The following is a 24,990-nucleotide window of genomic DNA, read 5'->3' on the forward strand; positions in this document are numbered from 1 at the left end:
TGAAACTGAAAGCAGTTAGTGAAATCCTCTTCAATTTCACTGTAATTCTGGGCCTGTAACTTTGAGACCAAAAATCTGAGCTGCTGGACACTTACAATAATATGAATTAAGAATTCTTTCTTAATACTCCATCTAGTGGTATGTGCTGGGTCGAAGGACCAAATGCATTTTGTCGATTATAATCCACTAGATGGCAACAAGTCCTTGTCAGACTTGGGGAATTTACAGGCATAAATTCAAAACAATTGTGTTCCTAATAGAGGGATGAGCTCTGTGCAAATGTTTCATTTAAAGCAACTTTTTGTGTCTTTCTTGGAAACTCTCTGGAGTTTTCAGATATGGCAGACTATTAACTGACAGCTCATTTTAAAAATAATACTCAGATGTTCAGAACTGCTCAAAGCCTTTCAGAGTCAGGACACTGTCCTTTCCACATATGTCATCGAGCTGATGGACTTGCACTTACTTTTATTGGAGAACTTTGAAGCTTTGGAGAACTGTGGTTCCTCTACAATAGGAATATATGGTTCCTTCCTTTATAATGAGAACAGTCATGTGGAATGAATGTATAGTAGGCTCCGAGTTGTAAACATGTGTGCAGTTATTTGCCTGTTGATTAATAAAGCACTCTTTTGTAGGCATCTAGCTAGGTTTTCATGTAGTTGATCACTTTCATGTGGAAACAGATAATTTCACATGCATATGTAGAATAATTTAAGTTGCTGTTTAGACACATGTATAGTTTATGAAGATATATTAGCTAATACTCTGAACCTTCGTAGCCTGACGCAGCTCAGATTTACTGCATTCAGGCCTCTCATGCATTAAAAGGTACTAAAATAAAACTAAATTTTCCACAGTATTCTCACATCAGAATGTATCTGCCAAATCCTAAAACCAGGGCTGTCCAACATGAGCTGAATGACCCTCTCTTTTTCCCTTAAATAATTGTATATTATTGCTAGTCTGAATTTGTCTAGCTACAGCTTTCATGTCTGTTATCTTTTGCTAAACTGAAAAATGCTTGTCAAACTTATGTTCCCTATGAAGATATTTATATTTTATATAAACTTTTGATAAACTAAATAAACTGAGCTCCTTGAGTTCTTTTGATGTCTTCCTGTCTTTTGATCAACCACCCCTTCAGTGCTGGTGGGCAGGCTGAGCTGCAGCAGCCGGGGCGTGGGCACGCTGGTGGGCTGCCAGGGTCCTGCCAGCGGGTCGAAGGGCCGGGCAGACAGCTGGGTGGCAATGTCCTTAAAGTGCTGCAGCAAGCTTAGCTGTCGCTGGCCTGCCAGAGCCGCCGGGCGTTGATAGATGAGCCCTGGCAATTCCTGCTGGGGCAGTTCCGAGACCTCTCCAGCCCCAGCTGTCCAACCTCCGTAGCAGTGGCAGCACTGAACGTGCTGGTGCTCAGCGTCATCCTGACATGTTCGCCTTAGCTAATGTCCGGGGCAGGCGGTTCTGTGGGGTGGCGATCTCTGGTAGGGAGCAAACAGTTGGTGCCAGAAATATCTAAAACTTCCCAAGCATGGATTTTGAAAAATTCTGAACATGTCTGCTAACCTGTCTTCCCCTAGTAAGTTTTTTCCCTTGCTGTCTCATTACCAAACATGATTAAAGCAAAAAACTTGAGGATTTTTACAACACAGTAGAAAACTGAATTCTTAGGCTTATTTGTGCATCCAGAGCATTTGAGATCTTGGAGTATCTGCTTAAGCCTTTTGCTTGTCACGCATTAGCAAACAGGAGGGGTGGCCCCTTTACTGTAGTTTTTCCTGTTTGTCTGAAATGTCTTATTCAGAGTAATTGTAGTGACTTATTTTCACATTTCCTTGCAGTAAAGATGGACACGTTTGTCAGGACTTTGGTATTTTGTATTTTCATAGAGGTATATGTGAGGAAAACCAGTAGGCTGAAATGTCTTTAAAATAATACACAAGTGCTTTCTTATACATCATGTAAGATGCCACTGGAAAAAATCCAAATTGTGCACTCTCACTTTTGAATGAGTCTTCCAAACAGGCTGAAAAATTTGAAATTTCAAAGGCAAAATGTCAAATTGCATCAAAAATGAGTCATTTGTCTAGTTTTCATAATGTTTAAACAACTCAGTGGGCATGCTTTCAGGCTGTTTGCTTTTATATTACTGTAGTCAATTCTCTATATCAAACTACCATGCTTACCAAGGGTTTCAGTGGAAATGCTTGCTATGGGTGACTGCAGTGACTGAAAAGAGCCCTTCACTGTCAGGCTGGGGGAGAGGGGAGATTTTTTTTTTTCTAAAGCCCCAGTTTTGCAAAGAGTTTGGTCTGTTTAGCTTGTAACTCTGAACTCAGTAAAGCTGTTCTTGTATAAAATTGAACAAGTTTAAGTCTTTTAGCAGAACAAGCCAAGAGGGATTTATTTTGACTATTCACCTAATTGGAGTTAAAAAGTCATTAGTAAGTTGTTCTGACTTGAACTGTACAGCAAGCATAGGGAGACAGTTATTGTGGGATATCAGCACAGCATGTCTGAACAGGCTGCTTTAATGTAATCCCATAAGCAACTGGGGGAGTCAACAAGGCATAAGAAAAGCATTTGGACCCTTTATTGCACAGTGAATTGACTGATACCGCTGCTGAGCGAAAGAGCATCTGCTTTCCCTGTTCGGTCACGTCCTCTCCTCGCTGAGCATGGTGTTTTGGAGAGCGGTGGTATGCATCGCAGGGGCCTCTTGCCTTTACTGCATGGTAGTCTGTGCAACTGCTGCATCACACTGTCCAGAGAGAGTGGCATTCCTGGGCACAGGTGTGTCATGCAAATCATTAAAAAAAAAATATCTGGAGGACAGCTCAAGAGGCGGTGGTTCTTTGTCTCAAGGCAGTATGTGTCTGATCCTCCCTGGACACCCACAGAGCAGGAGGGTCCCTGCCTGCCCTAGGCAGGCAGCTCCAGCACTCACTAGCCTTCCTCCTGCACAAAGCTTTTCTGACCTGCATCTTTTCTGCTGTAATTGAAGCTTGCCCTGCCCACCACAGCAATGAAGGATGCTCTCTGCAGCAGCATCTTAAACCATTGAGAATTTTCTGCTTTGCCCCCTCCTGTTCTTTTTATCCCTTTCAATCCAAAGCCCTGCAACTTCAGTCCTTTGTCATCTCTCACTGATCACTTCATAGGACCCAGTGTTGTTCCATAGCTTGTCCCACTCAGGAGGAAGTTTCATTTCCTATAACCAGGTAAAGCTTAGGTTTACACTTTACTGATGGTGAAAGTAGAGATTTACCAAAGGACTATATAGTTAGGTGTCACTTTTATTAACATTGAGTTAGTTGATCAACTGTTCTGCCCCTTTAAAAATCCCCCTGCAGTTCTTAAAGAGTTACATCATGCTTTTAGTACTCATATTTAACCTGGGCTAAATAAGATCACTGCAAGTTATCCAAATAACTTCTAAGGCGTCTAGGAAAACAAATTGAAATATCTTTTAACAATATTTAAAACAGTAGCATGGTAGGGCTCAGTGCCTTCCAGTGCGTGTAGCTGGCTGGAACTAACTTCCCTGGACCTGACTGTACTGCAAAGCTCCCTGCTTCTGCTGACTAACTACCCTGGGTCTGCTCTGCCCTGCAACTCCTCTTTGGCTGATGAAGCAGCTCTGATACCTGCCCAGAGCACAGGGACATCCCAAGCCCTGAAGGAGAGGAGGAAAGCAGGGGGGCAGGGAAGGGTTTCTAGGGGAAGGACCACATCACACTGCAGAGTCCAGTGTGGTGTAAAGTCCTTCAGGAGTATCTGTCATGAGAATAAGGTGGCTTGGCAACAGAGACTTTGGGAATCTGGGGAAAGAGGGATAGAAGAAAGGCTATTGTTTTCACCCATCGTCCTCTGAAATGTGACCCCTTCCCAGGCCAGGAAGGTTCTTGTTCAGTAGTAATGGGATGGCTTTGCTGTGTTACGCTGAGTGCTGCGAAGGGTTATGATGATGCTGTTCATGGAGGTGGCTCTGTTGCTATCGCTTACATGCTGTAAAACAAAGAATAAATTTGGTGGGTGGCTGAAACATGAACAGTGAAATGTGGCTAGGACTAACAACCTGATAATATCTGTCAATATAGAAGTGCATTTTCTCTTTGTGTTTCTTCTGGTATTTTCCTGATACAGATGGACCTGTCTTGGCTTTAACTTGAGGAAGAACTGCTATAGTAGCAGCTCACTGTCATCTTTCAGTTGAAAATACTGGGATGGAGATCACCTGGCTAGAGCTGCTTGTGGAGTATAACCTCTGACAGGAGTTTGGTTTGTAGGTGTGGAGAAACCTTTCTGGTGTGTTGCCTTTGCAGATCACTTTTGCTGTGTGGCTAGAGGCTGGTTTTCAGGCTTAGGAAGAGTAAAGGTGTCAAAAAAAGTCACCAGGAGCCAACACCACAGCTTTACAGCACAAATGATATCAATGCTCCAAACTAAAGAATTCAAGTTAAACCTTCATTTGTGCTGTAAAGCTGTGGTGGAGATTATGCATAATGTTCAAATTTGTAGTATAATGAGAAAAATTTGAAGCTACTGAGTTTGCACAAGTAAAACTTTCTTTAAAAAAGCACTTCACAGCAAAAATATACCTAGTACAAGATACTATTTTTAATGTGCTTCAGTAAGCAGTATAGACTTGTACAGAAATGCACCTGACAGTTGTTGATCAGGTTTCCGTGTTGAAAACAGAAGGCTTTTCATATTCTTTATGAAGTATTCAATGTGGAAGCACGTTCTCTTGAAGCTGATAAATGACAGGGAGGACTAACTCCATCTACGCTGAGGATGGATTGTGATTTTTCCTCTGTTTAGAAGAACACCACCGCCTCAGCAGACAAATAGGCTTCATAGACTTGTGAGGGTCCAATGCACTGCACGGACTGTCTGGGGGGCTGGAGGGCAGGATCTTTCTTGCACTGCTGCAGAAGCTCTTAAAGTATTGAATCGGAGCATGTTCTAACAAAACAAGATGCGTGGCATGCTTCATACAGTTAGTACGCCTCAAAAAAAGCTGTGTTTGTGCCCTGATACAATGTCTGCTTTTCTACAAGGAATACTTATTTTATCTGGAATTTACTACTGTGTAAGATGTTAATCTTCATAGTGGCTGTCAGGTGGCAAAGAGCGCCCATGAAGGAGCTGGACGACGTGTCCTGAACTACTTTGGTGAGATAATGGCAGAGCTATAGACCTGCCCTACACAGTTATTGGGAGGCAGAACTCTAATACAGTGCTTCTTCAGCAAAAAGTCACTTTCCTCCTGGAAAGATGCCCCGAGATGTATGACTGCACAGTCTCTTAGCTAGCTGGTCCGCAGTTTGCATTCATTGATCAGTGAGTTGATAGAACTGAAAACCCACCGACAGCAATGAATGTTGATTGCAGCCATTAGATGCTAAAGATGTGCAGCGCTGTTCCTTCAGACTGCTCCGCTGTTACTGTGTTTTCACATGGAATAGTATTGCAGTCGTCTTCACCTCAGGACATACAACTATTTTAGGGCTTCTTAAAAGCTTGGTGACTTCTGGAAAGTACACTTTCACAGGGAGAGTAGTAGAAAAACATTCTTCAGTTTAGAAACTACATTAAAAATATGGTATAAATTGCCTTTTTTTGGTAGAGGTGATTTATTTTGCTTGGTTACTCCACTTATACTACAGATTCTTGCAGTCAGGAGTATCTGTTTTGTAGTTTACATGGTTTTTGACTCTGTGTACCCCAAGGGTTTGAAAATGGCGCATTCACTGAACCTTCCCTATTCTTGCATTTAAATTCTTTTCCAAAAATTCTCAAGCAGCACATTGTCCTCTATCTCAGTGAGGGCTGGGCCTCATCCCAGAAGTATTTGCATTACGCCAGTATGAGACACATCCTGCTTAAAAGCATTTATCATAGAATCCTAGAATGGTTTGGGTTGGAAGGGACCTTAAAGATCACCTCGTTCCAAGCCCCCTGCCCTGGGCAGGGACACCTTCCACTAGACCAGGTTGCTCCAAGCCCCATCCGACCTGGCCTTGAACACTTCCAGGGATGCGGCAGCCACAACTTCTCTGGGCAACCTGTTCCAGTGCCTCACCACCCTCACCGGGAAGAACTTCTTCCTTACATCTAATCTAAATCTATCCTCTTTCAGTTTAAAGCCATTACCCCTTGGCCTATCATTTCCTCATTGAGTCTACTTCTTGGCTATCAAAAGAACTACAATGCCACCATGATTACCGAGGTCTCCACTGCTGTTGACAAGTGGTTTATCACTTTGAGCAACTATTTCAGATGGTGAACTTCTGTGTGGTTCAAGATTTTTAGACATTATGCATTTTAGTCCTTTATGGTAGGAAGGCGCTGATGGTGCATGTAACTATCAGCTGAACCACCTTCTACTGGCATGTGTTTTGACAAAGGCCTGTTTTGATATTTTAATGCCACTAGGTCATATGATACGAGCATATAAAGGTGCAAAGTGTGCTTGAAGGGAACAGCCTTAACTTTCAAGAGCCTGTGCTTTCTTTTGGTCCTGAGACAGGTATCTATTTTATTAAGTGCTGCCCATCTGTGACTGTATACAGAAGTAAAATCATACATGTTCCAAGATCTCTTCTTCTAGAGCAGCCTAAGACAACATTCCCTGGCATGTGCTTTGAGTAGTTTCTTCTTTTATGGGTTCTGCAGTCCCTGTGGGGGCAAACCAACTGCCTGCGCCCTTGTGAAGTCATGCGCTATTAGAGCCTGCTGTGTACAGTCCTGCATCTAGTCACCCAGACAGGATAGAAAGGGTACCATGTAGATACTGCTGAGGTGCCCGTGCATTTGGCTTTCTGTTCCTTTGAAAGGAAGGACATTTTCTTGCTTGCCTAGTCGTAAAGCGACAGCGTGAGTCGAAGGAGCAGCTGGACCTTGCTGGGAGGGATCCGGTCCTCGGCCAGCGTTCCCGGTGAGCAGCTGCTGAAATCGAGCGCAGGTTCCTGTGAGCAAATGAACTGACATTCCAAAGCTTTTTCCAGCGAAGCTCAAGTTGCCAGCCCAAATGGAAACGAGGTTTCCCTCCTGATCTGGCCTGTATTCTGCTATTTTGAACATACACCATGCTCAGATTTGTTTCCAAGCATACCATATGGTGCGGATACGTTACTGCTTTTGTGCTGCCCACACAAAACCTTCCGTTACTCTCAGATACTTTGTTTTGCAGAAATCTGCTCTAGTATAAAGTTTTAATTTTTTTTTTTTAAGAGAAAACAAACATTTCTTACACACCAATTCATTGTTGGAGAAAGTAGAAGAACTGGAAAAACTCAACCTCTGTAGCTCTTAATATAATCTGTAAATCATGACCTGTTAATGGCAACCATATGTGAAAAACTATGAAGGTTCAAGCTTTCCATTTAACAGAGGGTTTGTGATAAACCTCAAGGTACAGTCAACGGTCGATGGTTTTTTCTAGTTCTCAAACTCACCGACAGCGTTGAATGTTCACTGAAGCTATCCAAAGATGGCTGTATACATGCGCTGTACATATTTTCCATGCATATGTTTTCCATAGACTAGCAGTGGAAACACTGCTGAGGACTGCACATTCTTTATTGTAAAGTCTTAAACTGCAAGTATTTTAATTACGAAATGGAACCATGAGGACTAATGAATTGCAGAAGTGTAACACTACAGTTATGGATGCTAAGTTGACTTAGTGTTCCTTTAAAACAGCTTTGAATATATCTGAATTGCAGTTGTGAAAAAGCCTTTCCTCCTGTGGATATGCATATTCTAAATAGCTATGCTAAGGGTGTTTATAATCTTTCAGATTTCTTTATAAAGTTCACTTTAAAAAAAAAAAAAAAAGTCGGGGGACACCCATAACTGTAAACCAACGAAAGTGAGAGTGGCAGGGGGGATCTACTTCTTACTGGAGTACATAATGTCTGTTTTTATTTGTACAGCTCCTATCCCCTCTCTTCTTGACCATGGGTTTTTAAAGGCTTTACTTGTGCCATTGCTTTACGGCATGCAGATTCTCAGCAACTGCTTGGTTGAACTAAGGTGACCCTTCAATGGCAGGAACATCTTCCTGGGCAGAGCTGCTGGGGAGTGGGATGGGGATTGGTCACGATGCTTCTTCAGTCACTCGATTCCAAACGGATTAACTTGACCCTAGAATGTTTTTGGTATTGGCCGCAGCTTCTTCACCCAATGGTTTCTTCCCTCTGCTCGCTAACTTGTCTGATACTCTGAGCTACTGAGATGTTGTGGCCCTACATGCTGCAAGAAACTCCTTGGTAAATCCTCTAGAGTTGTGTCTGTGGCAGCTGAAAGCATGAAAGGGCATCACTGAACCACCAGTGAGTCTGTATGCCATGGGCAAGTTTACAGAGGCATTTAGTGCTGGACTTTAACTGTTTGAAGTCGGATTCCTTCATTCCCTGTAATGGAGATTGAGCAGCCTGGCGTTCAGAGATATGGGAAATCCAGCCCAGAGTGAACCACTGCATGAGAAGTCCTTCTGATGCTTGGATCATTTTTAATGTGATCTAGAACATTGGAGCAGCTTAACTGCATGTTTTAAACTGAATATGTAAATGTCTGCCTAAGAATGTACTGGTTAGAATAAATGAATTGCATTATCTTTCCCCTGAAAAGTGGCAAAAGGGATTTATTCTCTTTAAATCTCTATATTGCATCTGTCTAATTATCGTCACTTTTTCCACCTGGCTTGCATGGTTTGAGAGAGAGGAATTATTTGCAGCTTGTTTGTTAAAAATGAAATCTGCTGCTACATCTGAAACAACTTTGCTGTAAGTGAAGTGGAGCCTACATAGTTAGTGGGGATAATTTATCACTTAAATTCTGGGGACTTGCTTTTAATTGAGAGTATTTTCTCTTGTCGTAGGGACTGTTAAGTGTCTCTGAATATCCTGAGCTGATACATGTAACTTAACAGTAAGTGTATTGTCTAGTGAAGTACTTGAAACCATCTACTATATTGAGTAAGCTGTCTAAGAGATGAGCTTGCTCCCAGAATAGAGTTTGTAGTCGCACTTAAATGGACTAATTTTAATGGTATCATTAAACATCAACTGATACTGAAAATCAAAAGAATTCTCTGAGAATTAGTCTCACCTTTTTCTTGCCATCTTTTTGGAGTAGGAGCTGGTGGAAAGAACAAAGAAAATTTGAATTAATAACAAGCAGTGCTCAGCCTTGAGTGTTAAGCCTTATGAGTGTCCCAGTGTGAAGGGTGACTACATGTGGTAGGTATAACATAAATCAAGGAAACTAAGTTCAAGTCAACCATGAAATTTTGGTTTTAACAAACCAAACCAGTCTGTTTATATTTAAACTACATTGTGAGAGAGGCTTTTTCCTCAGTTCACTACTCGTTCCTCCTTTAGTACCTCTGCTGACCTTGGACTTGGTAACTTTCATCTTCTCATTTCATGATTTGAGAGCTTGAATTTCTTCTGAATGTTAAAAACAAACTGTACATGTTATTTCTGTATCCTGGCTGCATGTTCCTTCCCTCTTGCAAAGTTCAAAGCTCCCCATCAGCTAGATTTTTGGACAGATTCTGAAATGATAAAATAATTCTCTGGAAACTGTAACTGGGCAATATGTGCAAGGCTGAGGATAGAAAAAGATGAAATCTTTACAACTGTTCTGTTGTTGGAAGTTTTACCCCCAGAACTGCATACAAAATCCATGTTCTCTTTCCATTCTCCAGTCCTTTCTCTCTCTGGGGAGGGTGTGTGTGTGTGTATATACATATATACATATGTATAGATCTATATAGTGAAGGAAACTTAAGAGAGGATTACCTGTTAAAGCAAGAGCTGTGTGAAAACTACAGTAGTGAGTGCTACCAGCACGGAGATAGGATTTCTCTTCCACATACTCCCAGTACTTTCTCTTCTTACTGTTGCTCAAGTGATTGCCTGTGTCTTACCACAAAACAGGTCATGTCATTTTTCATCTATTTTCTTCCCTGTTTTGCTTCCCTGTTGAAGTGTCTTTATGCTTAATGGAAGCCTCGACAGCAGGGAGCAAAGCACCCGTGACAGCTTTGAGCTGGGTGAGCAGAGGGCAGTTAGAAAAGTCTGTACCGAATGACTGTTGCCTGAGCCTACTGCACAAGAACTTCTGTTCACTTTTTGGCATTAGCGTGGCAGAACTGGTAAGATGCTGTTGACGTTGTTATTCTGTGGCCTGCTTAGTTTGGTCTGACACACCCTGAAAGTTATTACCTGCCATGAATCTTCAACATATCTTTCTCTCAGACTTTTTGCCTAGCAAGCACTGAAACCAGCCCATAGTTCACAGTTGCCACCTCTATTGTTACTGCTTAATTATTATTTTCTGTTGTGGAAAAAGCATTAAGTGGAGCCGACACCTCCCCTGGATGCTGAAGGCAGTCAACCATGGGGCATGGGTCTCTGAAAGCCTGACTCTGTTAGCTCTGTACGTGGAACGCCTTATAAACTGGAATCCCTCTGAGGTCATCAGTGTAGTGACGTGAATCAGGGAGGTAGTGGATTGCTGAAGTAGAACTTTACAATGAAAATATTGTAGATTCAGAGCACGTGGGGTTTCCTTTCAACTTACAGTGGAGAGAATGGGTTTCTGTATAAAGAAAATGGTTTCCTCAAAATATGCATACAAATCCTGAAACAAAGAGGCTGCTAACCTGTTGATTGTCTGAAGTATGGGGACAGGATTTAGTTAATTTTGTGGATGTTTCTGGTGCTCTGTGTATTTATGGTGCCTGAACAATTCTTACACCCTAATTCAATCATTCTATTAGTTCCTCACAATAAGGCTTTTATTTATAGTAGGGCAGGAATCCTAACGGCACTGCCCTAAGGTGTCACTAAATAAATTTAACGTATGTATCTGGTAGCAAAACAGCTATGCTTTCCCTTCCACCCCCGTACTATAGCTGTGACTCTTACAAGGGAGGCATGCAACTCCAGCGTATGAAAATCAGGGCTGAGATTGTGCTCAGCACACGACACAGAGTCTTAGTGCCTGCCTTGAAGCATCCATGGAAATGCCATGGGCAAGCATGTTTACTTTGTCCTGTAACAAGCTTTAATTGTACTACAAAAATGTGTTTTCTTTGTAGATGTAAATGACTTCAGCAGCGTAAGCATGCAAATACACCTTGACAAGACAACAGGGAGACAAGAGCATGTAATTGCTGGCAGTATTTTTAGTTATTGCTGTTGTTTCACTGAAATCTGGGCAAGCATTTAAGTAGCAATGCCATGGCCAAACACTTCAGATTCAGCCGTCTTCTACAATTAGCATTGGAGATTATTTTTTTAAACTGTCCAAAAGCTCCTTGCACTGACTACTACTTGACAAGTCTTGGGACTACATGAAATCAGGGGACAGTTACCAGTCTGCTCCATTTGCCCTTTTAAACCGTAGTGCTGTGACAGTGATCCTAGAGAAAAATCAATGCAGAGCTCTTCTGGGACCCGAGAGAAATGCTGTTAATACCAGTTTCCAGTGATTTATGGAGGACTTATCAAGTTATTTTGATCTGATTTTGAGTTGACAAGCTTGCTTGTGGATGCAACATACCCTAGACTTTTGTAAGGTGTTTGACTTAATGCTGTATGACAACTTAAACTGGTATGATACAAATTTGCTGTGGCAAATGTTAAAAGGATTAAAAAATGACAAACGGGTAGGTCTCAATGCAATTCTAAGTGGGAACTTGATCCAGTTGGTGCAGTCTTAGAGTGACTGTTTGCCCTGTCCTAAAACATTGCTGTTACTGGCCTGGGAGAAACACAGTAGCAGGTGTTAGCAGGTTTGGGGTTTTTTAGACAGAAAAGTGACACAAGTCTGTATCTCTAGATAAATCAAGCGTAAGTGACTGCTTTGGTATAGTCCAATGCAAAGTTACATGTTTGGGAACAAGGAATATAGACCATGTGTGAACATAAAGGACTCCACTGTATGAAGCGGTACTTGCTATGGTAGATAATTAACTGCATGTGTGTGCACAATCTGACTTTTACTACTGTGCAAACAATGAAATATTGAATAGGAGCAGAGGCTGTTGCATCTGCTTTTAGTTCTGTAACTGCTGAAATGATACTTTGTCCAGTTCTGGTACAGACTGCCCTAAAGACATCACTGAACTGAACAGGTTTCTGAAAAGATAAGAGCAATTAAATAATTGGAAAGACTGTCACCAGTAAAATAAAGTTCTCTGAAGCAAACCAGCAAAGGCTAGGGAGTTTTGTCCTGTCTGTCAGTATCTTCACCTGCACAAATGAGCCACGTAGAGCAGAGCAACACTGCCTTGAGCTTGGTAATGGGTCTGGTTTTGCAGGGGGAGAGCAGAACCTTGAAGATGGGTGTTAGCGGGGAAAAATGGTTTGACTTGCTCTTCAGAAACTCGATGTGCGAACTTCTGTTTCAAGAGCATATGGAAGAGTGGAAAGCTTTTTTTGAACTACAGGGAGGTGATTTTGCAACAAAACAAATTATTTTATATTACATACTCCTTGTTCTTGGGAAATATTGGACTAAGTCTCAGCAAGTGATTTTAGCAGAAAAGTAAAATTATTTTGGTTTTGATTCTTTTTGCCAAACATGATAAAATAAGGCATTTATGAATGAGCTAGTCTGGATGTTCTTGAAATGTGACATCCCAGGTTGAGTAATCAGATGCCCTCTAATTTTTTAAGCTCTTTACTGAACTTTTTCCAAGCTGCTGAAATAGTTGTATTTTTTAAACAAAACTTGTTTTACCTTTCTAGAACAAACACACAAGCTCTCAGAACCAAACCCTCCATCTCCTGTTACCTGCTAAAGGAAGTATTTGTCAAATTTGCTTGTAGTGAGAAGGGCGGCTGGGGCTGGAAGACGTTACCACGGTCAGAAGCTTTCTTACTGACCTACTTACACAGGACTGATCGTACTGGATTAGACTCCAGCTCGCTATCCTGTCTCCAAAGTTGTTTTTGTGTAAGGTGAAGGGATCAGACGCACAGTGTTGCAAGACCTGACTGCCTCTTCACCAAATTTTCCAAAGGACTAAGTACAACTTCACCCGGGCAAACTGGGGAGAAGATAAGGGGCTTCTTCAGGACTGTAACAGCTTTCCAGCACCCCAAGGGTGGCGTAAGGGATGTTTTTCTGAGTAGAGCCAGCAGGGATGGTTTTTGGAGCAAGCTGCATTTATGAGCTGTTTGTACCTGCCGCGTACATGGAATGAAAATGACCTCAGCCCAGGATGTCTTAATAAGTGTATCTTCATCTTGTTTCACATAACTTCAGAAATTGTCTTTGTTGGGAAAAAACTGCCTTCATGTTTGGGACCATTATTGAATTGTAGCTGTTGGCTGCAATCAATAAAGCAGTTCTGACTAAAATACAATCAAAACAGTGGCTAATGGATGTTTAGAAAAGGATACAAGGAGGAGAAACTTGCATATTTCCTACTAACCATCTCCTGTCTTCCAGACATTTTTCAACACACAGAGAGACTTCTGGAGACAGGCTTCTGTGCATTCAGTAACCATGAATGCATTTTTCTTTTCATGAATTTGCACAGCTTTCCTGTAAACTTTTATCCCCCATCTTTTAAGATAACAGTTGTTGCCATTAAGATTATTGTCTATATTAGATTCATCATTTTTAATAGAGAGGAATCTCAGGTGTCCTCCTGACAAATTCCTGCAGTTGTACTATGCCCTGACACATCTAATGCTGGGTAAGCAGCTTCTGTAGATATAAATAACATTGTCTCTTTTGGTATATTAAACATGCTAACAATTCTTCATCACTGAAATACTGCATTGCCTTAGACCTAGGACGATTTATCTTTATCATGGTGGTGAATTTAGGATAAGTACTTCTTCAGAAGATACTCCTATGCCGACTGCTCTTCTTGGCTGGCAACTCTGTGTCTCTGTGAAGATCAGAAAGATTTCCCTTTAGCTGTGAATTTAGGCATAGTTCCTGTGCCTCCGTTTTGAGAAGGAGAGAGATGATCCTAACTGCAGATGATACTGTTACTGAGATTGTTTTCTGCCTTTTAGCATTTTAGAAATTGCTGGCACAGTCATCAGTATGACAGTCTTCGCAAAAATTAGTTCTGTTGCAGAGAACTGCCTTTTTGCTCTGAGATTGGAACTAGTTAGACTGGACTTGGCCAGTCTTTTTCAGGGTAGGGAGGGCAGAAAATGCCTTCCGTTCTCATACTAGTCTCAACAGTCAAGCTGCGATTCCCTTGTTATTGTTTCTGAAATGTATAATGTAGCTGGAGATGATAATGTTAAAGAGAATCCTGTTTTTCTGGAATTAAGGTCATCTTTGTTTTTGATGAGCCAGTGCATGCTGCGAAGCCCTCATTGTGTGAGCTCATCCTGAATGTGATGCCTGCCCTCTTATGTGTGTCTTACAAGGAATCATTTTAGTTTTTCAATTTGAGATACTGAAGAAATGCCCAGAACCCGCATGTGCGATTGACAAACATGGGAAAAGCATCTTGCAAACTAATCAGGAGAGAAATTTGAGGTATCTCTTTTGTTTATATGGCTTGATTTTTAAAGACTATACTAAAACATGATCCCTGCTACAGAAGGGAAGGTCCGTTCCTGAGCAGGATGTTTCACAGGTGGCTTCCTCCGACTCCAGACCACTGGCACGACCCCCATTTTAACTGCTGCAGCGTGCCCCTGTTCACACACTGATCATACGTAACAATATAAAAATACAGATTTTTTTTTCATATGCTAATTGGGACTTTTATATTTGACTCACTGTTTGGAATATTAGCAATACTAGCTGGATAAAGCTTAGGTTACCTGCTTGGGAAGCAGTATGGATGGGAAGGAATCAAATGAATGATTTGCTTTTCATAACCATAATGTCTCCTCCCGATTCACTGATAACTGTCCCTTTGAAGAGAATTAGTTTCTGTTTTTCAGCTTTATAACCCAGCAATTTTCATCTGATAGACTTCAAGATTTGGAGTTGTTCTCAAAAGAAACGCCTCTAAAATCTCACTTTTGGTTCAGTTTTGGCAGCATGGCAGCTCTGGGTCGATTTTATGCTGCCATCTTGTAAGACTCCATTTCATGATACACTCAGTACAATAAAGATTTTACTTCCAATAACTGTAAATAACTGAAGGAAAGAAAATGACATTACAATGACGTCATAATGAGCAGGAAAAAGGTGACAATCCATCCTATCATCTTCCCCATTGTCCTCCTCCCAGCCGTTGTGAGATTTTTTATCACTTGCCAACATGTGACTTAGCTGGAAATGCATTACTCTTTCAATGAGAAGTATATCTTCCTCGTGAGCTGAATGGGTGCTACACACAGAACAAGCGCCCTAATCTCGCTGAACTTGTGCAAGATGCTGGCTTCCCATTTTCTGGGTTTGGCTACTCCCGTTTAGTCACAGCAGGTACCATGAGGCCTCAATGTATAGCATTCCTTGCTGTCAGGAAAAAAATGTTATTACATCCTACGCATGGTCTAATCCATGCGATGGACAAATTTCCACTGCGTTTCATTGCTGTTTGTTCACATTTTCACACCAAATTCATTTAGCCTTGTTTACAAATGATCTGAACTACAGTGTGCGCACATGGCATTGACCTTAGAGAACTGCAGCCCTATTTCTGTGATACTTTTCTTTCCACTGCTCTTGTGTATGCTGCTCAGACAGAGAGCAGCAGCATCTTTGTAACTTCTTCAGGTATTAAAATTTAAAATAGAAGTATCTTCTAAGACTCTTGCAGAACAACTAAGTATTATTTTGGGGAAAAAAAAGGTGCTCTCTTATATCTGGTTACCAGGCAAATATTCTGTTGGAAGAGCGAGCTCCCCCCCCCCTCCTATATATTTAATTTCTTTGCTTTTGTGTGCTTTTAAATATGGGATGGATGTGGATATGACCCCCAGGTGAGCAGGACTCAGCCGTTCTTTTCTGAATTATACATTTAGCCTATTTAAATGCAGCCATCATGTGAAACAAAAAGGAGAAAATGTACTTATGTTCATTTAGAAGAATGATCTTTGGATAACATCACCCAAATATTGCTGTTTTTTTATCTTGCCTACAAAATAAATTGGTCCCAGTGTGCTGTAAGATGCACATAAAAGTTTGAATATGAAAGTAGTATAAAATTCAGATGACTTAGTAGAACTAGCTTTAGAATTTTGAAAAAAATGAACAGATTCACTAAGTACAATTTATGAGGGAGTAATGTGCTAGAGACTTTAATCTGTGAATCTCAATCTATGGGCACATTTTCTTCTTTTTTTTTTTTTTTTGTGCCCTTTCTACTGCTGTTTAATTGTATTACCTACCTTTCCTCCTGGGGTATGATGAGAGCACAACTATTCTAGATGTGTTTTGTACCACAGCACGATAAGCCACAGACACTTATGATGATGATGATGATAACTCTAAAATTTGGTTGGCGTACTGTTCTTTGAATTGCGGATTCTGCAATCACTTCATTATTTTCATAGTTTTCCTTTTACACTGAACTCATTGGTGTTTAGAAAATATTTTCTGATATTTTAAGATAGACCTTCTCCCCTTCCCTCTCCCAAATACTTACACTAACAAACCGGTGTGTTTGCATGATCTATGTTTCAGTAATTGCTTTCTAACCGGAACAATTAAGAGTGGTGAGAGGAGAGGAAATTTGTCATAAAATGTTCCAAATGGAAATCTGCTTTTATGTGGTTTCAGAATGACAACCCAGAAAGCATAGGTGGATATACTGCAATAGTGTCAAAATTCAGATAGCAAAATCTTTATACTCAATAAGTAAACACCAGGGCTTTAGGAGGGAAGTCTGGTTCTGCTCTCAGGCTGAGCAATCCAAACCAACTATCCTTTGAGGGCACCACAAAGCTCATACAGATGATACAAATGAAATAGCCTCACTTTACTCAAATATTTCAGCATGTTCTTCATTTCCAAAGTAGACTGCAGAAATATTGCATCTATCCACTGTTTACTGAAGGAAAAAAATGAATTAAATAGGGCAAACAAAGCTGAAGCTAAGCTATTATGTATTTCAGATTGCTTAGTATTTGGCATGTGGACCAAATGCTTTAGATTATAAGGCATAAGCCTTTCAGAACCTTAAGTTATTTTAAAATTAAATGGATGACAGGCACAGGTCTGCTGCATGGATTTGATTTTCTTTGTGTCTTAGCAGAAGTAGTAAGCAACGTCTTTTAAGTATCTAATAAAGCTATTTTCTGCTATTACAGAGAGGTTTGCTATGAGACACAGAACTGAGGGAGTACCACATTTTCAATAAAACAAATTGAACAGATTCTCAGAAATCTAGGTCACAGTAACAGATGACCTATACATGGTCCTAGTTTTTGATGCAACTGTCTAATCTGCTCTGAGAGTACTAGCCAGACATCATTCCTAATTGACCTTGATATTCAGTGAACAGAAAGAAAGCTAAAGCCACATGATATTTAAATCTTTAGCAGAAAAAAATATATGGCAAACTTGAATGCATTCTGTTTTATAACTAGAATCTGTATTTGTCATGTGAACCTTGTGTGCAAACGTGTTATCATGTTAAAAATCTGAATTTGAGACTCCACCTAAAGAAATAAATCTGAATACGAACAGCCATTCATAGCATCCAGTTCCAGAGGAGAGTTTTCATGTCCCTTGTATAACCATATTTTGTAATGCAGCTGCCCTGTCAGACTTCCTCATGAAGGCATAATGTTCTCTGGCTAGGTGAGAGCTCTCGTTCCCTTGGTCTAGTCTGTTCAGCTCGAAGCCCAAGAGCTAGTGGTACCCAGATTTAAGGCACCGTGATTATGTAAACGGGAACTGCTGACACTCCAGGGCATTGGCATGCGTGCAGCTGTAAATGCAAGCAAATATGGCAGACTGGAAATTACAGTCTGTATGCTTAAACCCTGACCACCTCTGTTTACAGACCAGACTGATCCTTTTTATTCATGACATCAGACTTGAGATGTAGCATTATTTACAGAAGGCGCTATGGACTTTCTATACGTGAGAAAGGACAGATGTGTACTTTTGTGCTAAAGTAAATGTATGGTCTGCCAGTAAGCCCAAAAGAAACTAAGTAGTAAAGCCTTGAATGCTTTCAAGAATTCAAGAAAACTATAAACTGATTTAGGTTACCAAATTAAGAACCAGTAAACGTACCACAGGAATGTTTTGGATTGATAACCTATGGTTTGCTGGACCTCACCAACTCTGTTTCAATGTGCCTGTATTTGGCAAGAAATGACTGCGTCACTTCTGAGGTTCATCGTGCCTGGCACTGGAGCCGCCATCAGAACACACAGATGATGTCTGCTGTGCGTTAAAAGCAGTTGTGAGTTGTGCTGTGGAGCAGCCCCAGTGTCTGGTGGGGAGACACGTTAGTGCCCCGCGTGCCGCTCTGTGCCCGTCCACTTCAGCACGCCCGCCCCGAGCGTTCTGCTGCTCTTAATCACATTTTGGCATCTCATCTCAGACAGTCTGGCCTTCTTGTGTCAAATGCGGGTTAACCGCAGGTCTGAGTAATGTGGTGTTGCAAAACCAAACTGTGTACAGTTGCAAGGCAGCTAAGATTGAAAGTGACCTGCTACTGAGCAGGCAGAATTCCTGTTCTCAAGCTTCCTACAATATTCGTTCACACGCATGTGTATTTAGGTGGCACAATTAATTGTTAATGTAGAAGGGGTTTTGGTATTGAGATGCAGCACTTCAATGCACTCAAAATTTGCAATTTTATGCAATGGCTGTTCACGGTGATTGTGTTAATTTCTTTGTATTACAGTTCAGGACAGCTGCTGACAGTTCAAACTATTTTCAGGCAGTACAGGGAAAGTGAGAATGACTGAAGTCAATTTAAAAAGGTGATGTCATCAGTCTGTACATCCATGTTGCTTCTTATGGAAAAAAACATGCTTTCACATTATCCTTAACATAAAAATACCCCATTGTTGTCTTTTGAGTTCTTAACGTTTGAAACTTCCGAGTGATATTAATCAATACTGTGGTTTTGAAATTATTACAGCATCTGCTGGCTATCACTAAGATAAAATGAAATTCTTAAGACTCATTTTTTTGTTAAATTGCCAAGCGTATTGCTAGATTTCAGCATACCTGATGCATTCTTATTGGCAACTAACCCTGGAATGCAATACTATATAATCTGACTATTCATTAATATATACGCGTTGGTCTTTTGCATCAGCTGCGGCTTCCAAGTCTGTTAATGGTTAACAGGTTTCTTCTTTTTTGTGAGTCTTTATAAACTTTCTACTGGAATAGCCATAACTGGAGTTTGGAAAACTGACTTTTGAATTATCTGTTATTTCTACGTGCAGTTTAAAAAAACTGACCACACAGGAACAGCCATCAGCATCCTTTTCTTACGTGCATGATGGGATTATTCCCATGTCCAAGCTGAGTATGCAGATGTTTACGGGGGCGGGTTATGCCCAGACATTCCTTTTATGGCTGTTTTGATTAGGCAGAAGCTCTTTTTGCCAACCTCTAATGGTCTGTTTGCCATTCAAAGTGAGGCTTAACAGGTATTCAAACTCCAAGGGCAGAATTTAACTTCCCAGCACATTTTTTTTTTTTAGGCAGCACTTTCAAGGGGTAGGTTTTAAAATCAGCCTCCAGATGAACATCAAGTATTAGCAATCTTACAGGTAACAGAGGAGGTTGCTGTATTTTAAGAACACCATGGTATTTAATCTAAAAGCGCTTTGTAGGTAGAGCCATCAATATCCTTAACCTTTATTAAAAACAATCCAGAATATTTTTGTTCAAAGGCTTATTTTAGGTAGGTCCTTCTGGGTTTGTAAGTACCAGCAAGAAAAAAAATTAAAATCAAAATAGCTTGATTGTAATCTAGCCTGATTCTTATCACCCAAGTTTTACTGAGAAGTAATACACCCAAGCCATTGTACTGCATCAGGAAGAGAATTCAAGGAAATTATATAATTATTCAGACAAAACTGACTCCTGTGAAAAGTATTTACATTAACATTTGTATTTCTAATGTTCTGAAACAGCAGTTGAAAATTATGAGCTGGCCCCTCACATATATGGATGTTTTATTAATCTTACAAGTAGCACCTTAGAGAGGACTTAACTTTTTCAAAAATTGTGTTTTCAGTCATCTAGTCTTTTTTTGCCCTATGTTGCTCAAAGGAGCAATGGAAGTAAGTCCATCGTCTGCCTAATAGGCTGGTGCACAGCATCAGCACAAGTCTTCCTGGGTATCTCCCAGGTGCCTTGAAAGATGGACCTGTTCTCCTCACTTCAAAATTCTTCCCCTTTTTCTGAGGTCACAAGGATTGCATTGATAAAATATGCTTAAGAGCAGCAAACAGCCCAACCTTTGTTTTCTATATTTTATGATACTTTGTATCTCTGCAGTTCATAATAAAAACACACATTTCGCAACTGCAATCAATGTATTACAACTCTCAATTTCATTGTTTTTCCTGGGTGAAGAAGAGAGCTAAGTCATTCCTGCTGCGCTTGTGGTGACACTTGCATGTAGAGATAGTCCTGGCTGCTCTCTCATGCTGTATGCCTGTGCAAATTTTAAGAGTCTTAATACCCAGTCCGACTGGATATTTTATCTGGTGCTAAGTTGGTATGGTAGGTAAGATTTATGGAAAAATAGGGAAAATGAGGAGGAACAGCCCAAACCCTCCTGCTATTCGGGTGAAGATCGAACTGACTTCCGCCCCTCAGCTGAGGCACCGTGCACAGTGAGGGGCAGGCTTTTCATCTAATAAAACCCGCTGGTTGGTTTTCTGATCTTGATAATTTCTGCTCATTGGCTCCAATCAGCGGATTAAAGCCCAGTCTCTGAGGAGTTCTCATTTTAACTCTAGACTGGGGGGAAAGTAGGGGAAATGGGAGGTACCAGACACTGAACGTTTTGGTTTTATTTTTCTTATTTATTTTGGTATTTGCCAAGTTGACACAACTGAGTAATGTCCTCCTACACAACTGATACAGGAGATGCACAGAGCAAATTTACTGAAGCTTTTATGATGAAATCAGCTGTCCGCCTCATTCCCTTACAGCCACCATTAAAATGAAGTCCATTAGAACACAAACACATCTCAGGCTAGACATCAGCTGCCTCAGTAATGAATCTCTGTTTTTCATAAACACTTTGAGGTTTTCTGTCCTCAAAATTCTTTTAATCCCACCCACCCCCCACCCCCCCCCCGCCGGTGAATTAAAATCTCCAGCCAGATCACGCTTCTGCCTTCCAGACACGGGGCAGCGACCGCAGCTGAAAAGTAACCATATGGACTTCATGATTTTATGTACTGTGACAATAAAGCTTTTATGACATTCTAGGTGGTTAAAAATGGCAGTAAGGAGCTCTTAAACATGGCACAGTCATGTTGCTTTTCTGAACCGGCAGACCTGCCAACAGTGCATCAAAAGCTGTAATTTCCTGTGCACTGAAGCCCCTATCTCTGCTGCCTCCAGCTTTGTGTCCCAGGGCTTGTGCCTGTGTGCTAACAAATCTCTATTGTCCAGCGGGGCGAATAGTGGCTGGGACGAAAGAATTGCTGTCTGGTTTCTATTCAAATCCAGGTAGTCAGATATATGAATGGAGTTTCTCGAACAGCCATGTGAATAACCTCTGCTCTGCGTGGAGGCTGCAAATGCTTAACTGGCTGGCGGGTCTGCAGCCCAGCGCCTTAGCTGCAGAAAGCACAAGAGTTTGAAATATACTTTTAATGCTCCTCGTGGCTTTTAATACTTATTAACTTTTAAAATATGCTATCTCACATTCCTGGACAAAACAAGGAGGGTAAATCATCCCCTTCTCAACTTTCTAAACTTGTTGAAGAATCCTACTCATAGCTTTAAAAATGAGTTGGTTTTGCTAAGAAACCAATAGGGAAAGTTTATGAAAATTTAATTATTTTCTTAGAACATACCAGATTTGTAAGCGTATGTTGGCAGAGTCGTCTATTGCACACAGAGCCCATCGCAAGAGTCACAGTTAATAACTGCGATGGTTTGGGGAGCAAAGGCATTACATTTAGATTAAGTTATGGTAAGAAAGAATTCTGGTAGGATAGTTTGAGCAGGAATACTGCAAATCGGGGTTCATTTTACCGCCTGTTTTTTGGGGGATTGGTTTTTGGGGTTGGGTTTTTTTTGGTTAATGGTTTCGGTCATTAACGTGAGCGATACGCTGCTTGGTAGAAGCAAGACCTCTTCGCAAAGCTCAATCTGCACGGCCGGGAGAACTAAACACCCCCCCCCCCGCCCCCCCGAGATTTGGACACTCTCGACCCTCTCCTACCTCACCCGAGAGCCGCTACAACAACAACAACAACTGTCGCTAAGCAGTCGCCGGTCGCGATATCATCCCCGGGCGGACGACTAAGCGCTTCTCCCCCCCTCCCTCCCCGCGTCCCGCCAGGTGTCACCGGAGGGGGACCGAGTCACCCCGGAGCCAGACAAAAGGGGGGGGGGACGGGGACACCGGGGGCATCTCCCTGTCCCCGCCCCGCGGTAGCGGAGCCCGGCACCGCCGAGCCCCGCGTCCCGCGGGGCTCGGCGGTGCCGGGCTCCGCTACCGCGGGGCGGGGACGATTCGTCTGGGGCTGCCCCCCCTCCTTTGTGTCCCCGTCTGGCTCAGTTCCTCCCCGCCAGCCCTCGGGCGACACGCGTGTCTGGTTACCGACCCAGACCCGGGAGCAACTTCCAGCGCTGGGGAATGGCTGGAGTTTTTTTTTTTTTTTTTCCTTCTTCTTCTTCGGAGGAATAGGAGGAGGGGGGGGTCTGCTCAACCCACACCCCCCCCTCCACCTCACCCACCCCCCCCCCCCCAGGGCAGCCACAGGGAGCGGCTCCCTCCAGCTGTGTTACATTAAGCCGATATATATATATATTTAAAAAAAAAAAAGCTTCTGTTCGGAGAACAAAGGAACACGTGCAGAAATGAGACTGGAAACAAAAAAAAAAACCACCCCAAATTAAATAAAAAATAAAAAATCCCCTGACAGCCCGTCGGGATGCAGGGCTGCCCCCGCTCCCCACCACCCCCCACTCCCCCCGGCGGCCTTAGCCCGAACGAGCCGTTAGTCGGGATTAAAGCCTTACCTGGCGGGGCGGCGCGCTCCTGGGGAAGGCTCCGCGCTCGGCTCGCTTTCCAAAAAAAAAAAAAAAAAAAAGAAAAAAAAAAGGGGGGAAAAAAAAAAAAAGTTGCTGCCGGTGCAAGGCAGGGAGAACAGCTCCCTACCGCTCTCGGGCTCGGCCCTCAGCCCGGCAGGGCGGCGGAGTTACCCGCCGGGCCCCGCCGCTGCCCCCGCCGGCCGCGCAGCCCCCGTCCGCCGCCCCCCGCCCCGCTATATAGGGCCCAGATGACGGGCAGGGGCGCAGCCGGTCATGTGCGCTTTGCGGCGACGCCGATTCGCTCTCCCGGCGCGGGGTCGCCTCCTGATTGGGTCGGGCCCGCGCACCGGAGGGTTCCCCCCCCGCCCCGGGCCGCCTCCCCGTCACCCTCCCACACCCCCCCCCCCCGCCGCCGCCGCCGCCGCCGGCGGGGCGCAGGGCCGGGGCCGGTTGTTTGGGTGCCGGGCGGCGGCGGGGCCGTCTGACGGGCCGGGCACCGCCTCCGCCCCCCGGACCGACACCTGCCTCCTCCCGGCGGGCGGGCGGAGCGCGGCCCGCGGCTCCCCCCCCCCCCCCCCCCAGCTCCGGGCGCCGGTAGCGCTGCCCGGCTCCCTCCCGACCCGGAGCAGCGCTGAGGGATTTCTTTTGGAGCTCCGTCGCACAATAGGATCAAAACACCCCGAAACGAGCACCCCCCCCCCCCCCAGCTCCAGCCCTAGGCGCATCGATTTGCCACACCGCACCTACCACGAGGCCGAAGCGACACGTTGGGTGCCCAGCTCGGCCCCCAAATCCCCCCCCCCGTGCTTTTTCCCTTTTGTGGGGCTGTCACCCTGATTCCGGCATCCAGTCACGTAGAGCCCGCCGGGAGGGTGCCCGTCCCCAGCGAGCTGTGACACGGCCCTTAATCACGCCAGACAGTCGGGGTCGTCGGCTCTCGTCGGCCTCCCCGAACCCACGGGCCGGGGGATTTATTTATTTCTGGTCTTCCTGGGCCGCTGGGAAACTGGGTCAGTGTGCGGCGCAGGCCGGCGCGGCATCTCGTGTTTAGCACGTGAACGTAGATTTATTTAACGTGAGCTGACGTGTTTATACTTAAAGGCAATAGCATGTCGTAGTAAGGTTGCAGTGCTTTGGAAGTACGCTGTAGACTGCTCGCTGGAAAACGGCTCGGGGATCGTCTCCTCTCGAGCGGTTGGACACCTCCCGCCCCATCTCACTGGTAAAGCTGCCTCCGAACGATACGTAACATCAAGGCAACTTTCCGTCCAGTTTTGCAAGTGTCCCTGTTAGTCACGACGCTGCTGTCAGAGCGCGGCGAGAGCAACTACTGCCGTTCCTACTGCAGGACAGAAATAAAATGTGTTTAAGCGTGTTCTCCAGTGAGACCACGCGGTGATAAATGCATTCCACTAACTTGCTAGTTTGGGTGGTTTTAGACTAGCAAAACCCAAAGCTGCTCCCGTGCACTTGTCTGTAACCCCTCCCTGTGCTGGAACAGTAAAGCGAGACGCTCGAGTGTCTCTGGAATTGCACAATGAGGATGCGCCAACCTTGTTTTTGTAAAGTGTTTTCAGTGGGAACGCAAGACCGTGGAGATAAGTGGGGAGAAGTTAATGTACTTGTTCCACTTTCTCTTCTCATTCTTTTCCAGTCTTTTTAGTCTTCTTTCTCTGCTTGTTTTCAGTCCTTGACCTTTCTTTCTTCTTTGAGGACATTTTGACATGGGGAGACCAAAGTACTGGACACCCTCCTTGGAGTGGAGATTGGACTAGATGATTCCTTCCAACCTACGATCCCATAGGTGAAACATGCACTGTAGGAAAGGTTCTC

The 24,990-nt window shown here is 43.2% G+C and overlaps 1 protein-coding gene and 2 long non-coding RNA genes across 6 annotated transcripts in view; 1 reads left to right on the forward strand and 2 right to left on the reverse strand.

The window, feature by feature from the left end:
- Positions 1–24,990, forward strand: part of NR6A1 (nuclear receptor subfamily 6 group A member 1) — a 101,986-nt gene that overhangs the window by 20,950 nt on the left and 56,046 nt on the right. The window lies entirely within an intron of this gene.
- LOC128154848 (uncharacterized) lies at positions 1,880–24,313 on the reverse strand. 2 transcript variants are annotated; one of them, XR_008239438.1, is made up of 4 exons: positions 23,990–24,313; positions 23,146–23,190; positions 9,121–9,150; positions 1,880–4,008 (listed from the first exon to the last, which is right to left on the reverse strand). It is a non-coding gene; the product is annotated as an uncharacterized LOC128154848 (long non-coding RNA). The 2 variants fall into 2 exon arrangements; XR_008239439.1 differs by having other exon boundaries at positions 1,880–4,350.
- On the reverse strand, positions 20,946–22,296 carry LOC128154849 (uncharacterized). Its single transcript, XR_008239440.1, has 2 exons — positions 21,972–22,296; positions 20,946–21,310 (listed from the first exon to the last, which is right to left on the reverse strand). It is a non-coding gene; the product is annotated as an uncharacterized LOC128154849 (long non-coding RNA).

Source organism: Harpia harpyja, chromosome 19 (genome assembly GCF_026419915.1).
Source record: "Harpia harpyja isolate bHarHar1 chromosome 19, bHarHar1 primary haplotype, whole genome shotgun sequence".
NCBI lineage: Eukaryota > Metazoa > Chordata > Aves > Accipitriformes > Accipitridae > Harpia > Harpia harpyja.